The sequence below is a fragment of the Eumetopias jubatus genome, unplaced genomic scaffold (assembly GCF_037043125.1).
Source record: "Eumetopias jubatus isolate StellerSeaLion01/CBP00866 unplaced genomic scaffold, mEumJub1_p1.0 scaffold_9, whole genome shotgun sequence".
In the NCBI taxonomy this organism is placed as follows: Eukaryota; Metazoa; Chordata; class Mammalia; order Carnivora; family Otariidae; genus Eumetopias; species Eumetopias jubatus.
The window spans coordinates 92,096,777-92,102,307 of record NW_028274815.1 but is presented as its reverse complement, the minus strand read 5'-3'; the positions used below and the strand labels follow the sequence as shown (position 1 = coordinate 92,102,307).

Below are 5,531 nucleotides of genomic sequence, written 5' to 3'. Positions count from 1 at the left end.
CCAGCGTTTTGTCCCCAAAATCCAGCCTGCAGGATCACAGGATCCTTAAGAGTCTCCTGCCGAGCAGTTCTTTCAGGAGCAGAAACCTCTCCCAATCCCAGGGTAGGGGGCAAAAACAGCCAGAGAGGGGTCTTTGGGGGTCCTGCAGAATACCAGAGGACTGCATATATGAGTCCAGGTTGTCATCTTTAACTTGTCCCCATCATTTCTGAAATTAAGGACGACCAGGCAAAGTATTTTTACCCCTACTGTTAAGGGTAAACAACGTTTTCAGCACTTTTTCAACAAAGCAGCAGAGCAATATTTTAAAACATCCTTTGTCTTTACTAAGGTAAAATATAAGTTTATAAAAACTATTAAGATTCTAACACAGGTTAGAATAAGTGTTTGTGAATTTGGCTAAGATGGTGTCTGTGCATTGTGCTAGTTTTTGGAAATAGGTATGTCCCCAAAGAGAGATCTCTGTGTGCTAGCAGTTTATTGACTGAAGTGGTGGATCACTATGTAAATACAGTAGGAAGAAGACCGCACAGATTTCTGTAGGGTTCTGTGTGAGTTACTTATGGTTTCAATAATGCTGGGTAACAAACATTCCCCCAACCCCAGCAGCACACAGCAGAAGCTTTTACTTCATTCAGGTGACACAAGGCTGAGGCTTAGCTGATCTTATTGGAGTTTGCAAGTTATGAGGGTGTGTGCAGGGGTGCTCTTCTAGCCTGGGCTGAGCTGGTTCACCTTAGCTGGCAAGTCTCTGATCCACATGCCCTCATCTTCCTGCTGGGATCAGTGGGCTTTCCCAGGGGTGATCTCATGGTGATGGCAAAGGTGCAAGAGCGCAAGCAGGGGCAGGCTTGGCCCCTTGAAGCCAAGGCTTGGAACTGGCACATTGTAACTTCTGCACTCTCCATTGGCTCCATCAAGTCATATGGCCGAGTTCAAGGTCAACAGATTTGGAAATAGACACCACCTTTTAGAGAAAAAGTAGAAATGCATGGGTCATATGTGGGGTGAGGAACTGAGGTCACTGATCAATACAATCTAGGCTCACTCCTAAAGCACGGGGAGGGGGGTGTGGAGCAGAATGGGAAGGGCTTCCTTTAGGAGTCTGACCCTGCCGCTGAGACTTGACAGGGCAACGGGACTACAGAATCCTAAATTCCCCCAATAATCACTTAAAGATATGTTGATTCTCTCAGACTGGGAAGAGCCGTCTGGTAGGAGCTGCTTTTCAGAGCATGTAGCTCTGGCATCTTGGGTAAGATCAGAGATTGGATGCTGCATTGGATGACCAGCCCTGCCTCCTCCACAACCTGGCCTAATTCAGGCACCATGTCTCCTTTGTAAAAAGCAAACAAAAAACTGTAGGAAGTTCCTCTGTCCTATAGACAGAAGGCTGGGTCTGGGTAAGATGAGGTGCCTAAGGTGCAAAATTTAAGGAGGTGCCACTGTCAGAGCCTAAATGATGCCAATAAATTGGGGGAAAATATTTGTCACAGGACAATGATATTTTCTTAACAATTTAAAGATAATTTCTTTACCATTTACCAATTCCTTTACCATAATTTGTACAAATCAGTAAAAGGCTTAGCAAAATGGAAAACTTGTAAAAAGATTCATGCATGCACATCATAGATATACAGATGAATATTAAGATCAGACAAAGCACTCCAACCTCATTTTTTTTATTTTTAAGTTTTTTTTAAAGATTTATTTATTTAGTTTAGAGATAGGGAGTGAGTGAGCACGAGTGGGAGGGGTAGAGGGAGAAGGCGAGAGAACCTCAAGCAGACTCCATGCTGAGCTCGGAGCCCGATGCGGGGCTCAATCTCACAACCCTGAGATCATGACCTGAGCTGAAGCCAAGAGTTGGACCCTTAACTGACTGCACTGCCAAGGCGCCCCTAATCTCATTTTTAAATTACATGTTGCTGTAGTGGATGTTGTAGCTGTTTCCCTGGAATCCCCCTTGTAACAGATTTTTAAGGGATTGGACCCCTGCTCATCTCTGGGTAAACTTCCTAATGGGTCTCTGGCGGTCAGAGTAATCCTGCTGCCACTGCAAGAGTAGCAGGTTCAGGGACCTGGGCCAAGCAAATAACTGAAGAGCAGAGGGAAAAAGGAAATTGGGTGCACGGTGGCTTTGATGCACCATAGAACTAATCCAACCACAAAGCCCATGTGCCCTACCTCCAGGTCTTTTGGAAGTCAATTAATCCTTTTTATTTTATTTTTTTAAAGACTTATTTTAGAGACAGACAGAGCTCAAGTGGAGGGAGGGGCAGAGGGTGGGCTCATGCTCAAAACCAATGAGATCGTGACCTGAGCCAAAACCAAGAGTCAGACACGTAACCGACAGAGCCACCCAGGTACCCCTCAATTAATCTTTTTTAACATGTAAGACAGTGTGATGGGCCGTTCAGCAACTTTTTTTTTTAATTCAGCAACTTTCAATTAATTTGTCCAACCGACATGAATCACTACTACCTTTCATTCATCAGAGTGATAATGGACCAAAACATTGTGCTATACTCCATGTTGGCTAGGGTCTAGGGAAAGGAGCATTCCTGCTCAGTTTTGGGGGATGCTGACTGGTGTAGGCTCTTCTGAGGGAAAGTGACATTTAAAACCCACCTCCCCTATCCTTGCAGTTGCATTTCCACGTACAGTTAACAACGAGGGTTTGAATCACGTGGGTCCACTTATACACGGATTTTTTACATTACAGGACTGTAAATGCATTCTCTCTTATGATTTTCGTAAATTTTTTCCCTAGTTTACTCTTTTGAAAGAATATAGTATATAATACATATAACATAAAAATATGTGTTAATCAACTATGTTATCAGTAAGGCTTCTGAACAACAGTAGGCTATCAGCTAACAACAGTTAGCTTTGGGGGGAGTCAAAAGTTGTATGTGGGTTTTTGACTACAGAGGGGCTAGTGTCCCTAACCCCGTTTTTCAAGGGTCAACTGTATGAATATTTTGCAGATAGCCATACACACACATCACGTCTTCATACAAGATAATTCGTCATAGCAGTCTCTGTGATAATAGTGAAAGCATCTCAAATGTCCAACACTAAGAGATTAAGTAAATTATAATATTCCCACAGAATGGATTATTTTGCAGCCTTGAAAACAAGAGGCAGACCTGTACATGATATGAATGACATGAAATCTGAGGGATGCATGGTAGTCAGAAAAATTTTAAATCTTTGTAGAATATTAACAATAGTTATCACAGGCAGTGCAATCAACATTCCAAGAACTATTCAAGGTGTTTTGCACTACTTCCAACCTCGTTTTACAGATGAGAAAATTGATTTTCGTGTTTAAAAAAAATGAGATTCCTTTTACGCTTGCTCTGTATGCATGGACTTTCTGGAAGGATTGGCAATAAGTTAACGATGGCTGTCCTTAGGGGTTGGATTCTAGGGTTTTAATGTGGGAACAAGGAATTTGGTGTTGTATATTCTCTCAGACTCTCCATTTTTATAGTGTGCATGTTTTGCTTTTACAATTAAAATCTCATTTAAGAATTAGGAGTATGTTTTCGTAGGTAGATGTAAAGGGCATTCAAGTTGCAGGCATCCACGATGAGAGGCCTCACTTCTCCCCACAGAACAGCCAACCTGAGTCTGACCTGGAGCAACGAAGTCTCCAGGTAGATATTTCTCTGAAACATACTGGGGTCTCACAAAAAAATAGACATTTAAAAAATTTAAAAATCACCAATTAACCTTGTGAGAAATAAAGTTCTAATGATCTGCCCAAGTTTCAGGCGGATGCTAAAACTCAAACTCTTGACTGACCCCCAAGCTGTGTAAATATGCTTCATTTCATCTACTTTGTCTTTTGGAGCCTGGGAATCCAAACGTTAGGAAAATCACCCACTAGGTGGCGCCGTCGTTCCTCCCCAAGATCCCACACACGGCGGGGCTCTGGCCGCAGCCGCCTCGACCCCTGACCGGCCTACTCTCCCCTCGCTGGTACCCTGGGGGAGCCCTCGCCCGCAGCGGCCCTCTGAACCCAGAGCTCCTGCACCTTAGCGGGACTTCCCGGGTCTCACGGATGGCACCAACATCATCATCCTGCGACCACCGAGGACGAACTGGAGGACGAAGTGGAAGACCGTCTGACAGCGGACACCGGCGGCGGCGCGCCTCACGTGACCCAGCGCCCCAGTTCCGCCTCCTGCCCTCCGAGGAGCCCTGAAAAGGAGAGGTCTCGGAGGGGTGGGGCGGGGCCGATGGCCCGACAGCCAATGGGCGGTGAGCCGCCTGGCCCTCGCCTCCGCGACGCTCCAAGGAGTCCGTGAGGGGCGTGGCCCGGCCTGCTGGGCGGACTCGGGTGGCGCCGGGTGAGTGGCTGGGCGGTGTAGCGGTGGGCGGGGCGGGGGCCGGGTGGGTGGGACGTGGCAGTCGCGAGCGTCTCCACGGGTCCCAGTGCAGTGTAGAGTTCGGTACGGTTCCCTCCGGTCTAGTTTTATAGATTTATTTTTTAAATCAGATCATTTCTTATGAGAATAGTGTAATCTAATTTACTCATTATGATATAGTGAGCATTTCCCCAACGTTTTCCAGCTTTTTTCAAGTTTAACTGACAATATTCTATTTATAGTGTACAACTTTAGAAATGTATACATTGTGAAATAATTACCACTAGTTCCATTAAATAATTTAAAACGTTACTTCAATGACTGCATAATGAACCAATGCATAGGTATATTGTAAATTATTCAGTCTTCTCCTTATGGGTAAGTAGGTTGTTTTCTCAATTTTTAGTAATATAAATGTACTCCAGTGAAAGCCCTTACGTGAAAATTGTTCACTCCCTTTTACTTCTTCAGGACAGCTAACAGGTAAGGACAGTTCCATGGATAGATTTTTTTTTTTCCTAACTGACCCTGAGATTGCATTTTTCATGCATACCTGTGCTGCCTCAAACATTATGTTTACCTTTGGGCCAACTGCTCTAGATATTGGTCTGTCATTGTTTTTATACTATTACATTTGTCAGTGAAATCTCTACTATTTGTACTCTTATGTGTGAATTGTCTATTTGTGTTCTTTGCTAATCTGTATTGGGTTGTTGGTGTTTTTTTTTCCTTATTGATTTCCAAAAGTTCCTTAAAGAAGCTTGGCATAATTTCCACCTTTGAACCTGATTGTGTGCCATTTCTAAAGGGAACTGAATATAAAATTTATGATAATCATATCTGGTTTCGTCACTTGGTCAAGCACTAAAGCTGTTATGACACCCAACTGAAGAAGTCTTTCCAGCAGTGAATGCTAACTAACTTGCGTGGAACACGGAATCCTAGCTGCTCTTGTCCACATATGTTGTTTTTATGTCTACTTAGACTTCTAGCTCACTCTAAATACTTCATGTGCTGTTTTAAATACTTACATAGGATCCTTGATAGTGATAAAGTAAGATCGCAGTAGTGTTACAGGAAGGTTTTATTTGAAATTGTTCTATAAAAGTGGTGCATCACCCTTTTTGACATTCCATGTTGAATCAAAGTTGA

At 43.6% G+C, this 5,531-nt stretch overlaps 1 long non-coding RNA gene across 1 annotated transcript; it reads right to left on the bottom strand.

Moving 5' to 3' along the window:
- Nucleotides 1–461: 461 nt before the first annotated feature.
- On the bottom strand, nt 462–4,161 carry LOC114224532 (uncharacterized). Its single transcript, XR_003612392.1, has 2 exons — nt 4,046–4,161; nt 462–967 (listed from the first exon to the last, which is right to left on the bottom strand). It is a non-coding gene; the product is annotated as an uncharacterized LOC114224532 (long non-coding RNA).
- Nucleotides 4,162–5,531: the final 1,370 nt, after the last annotated feature.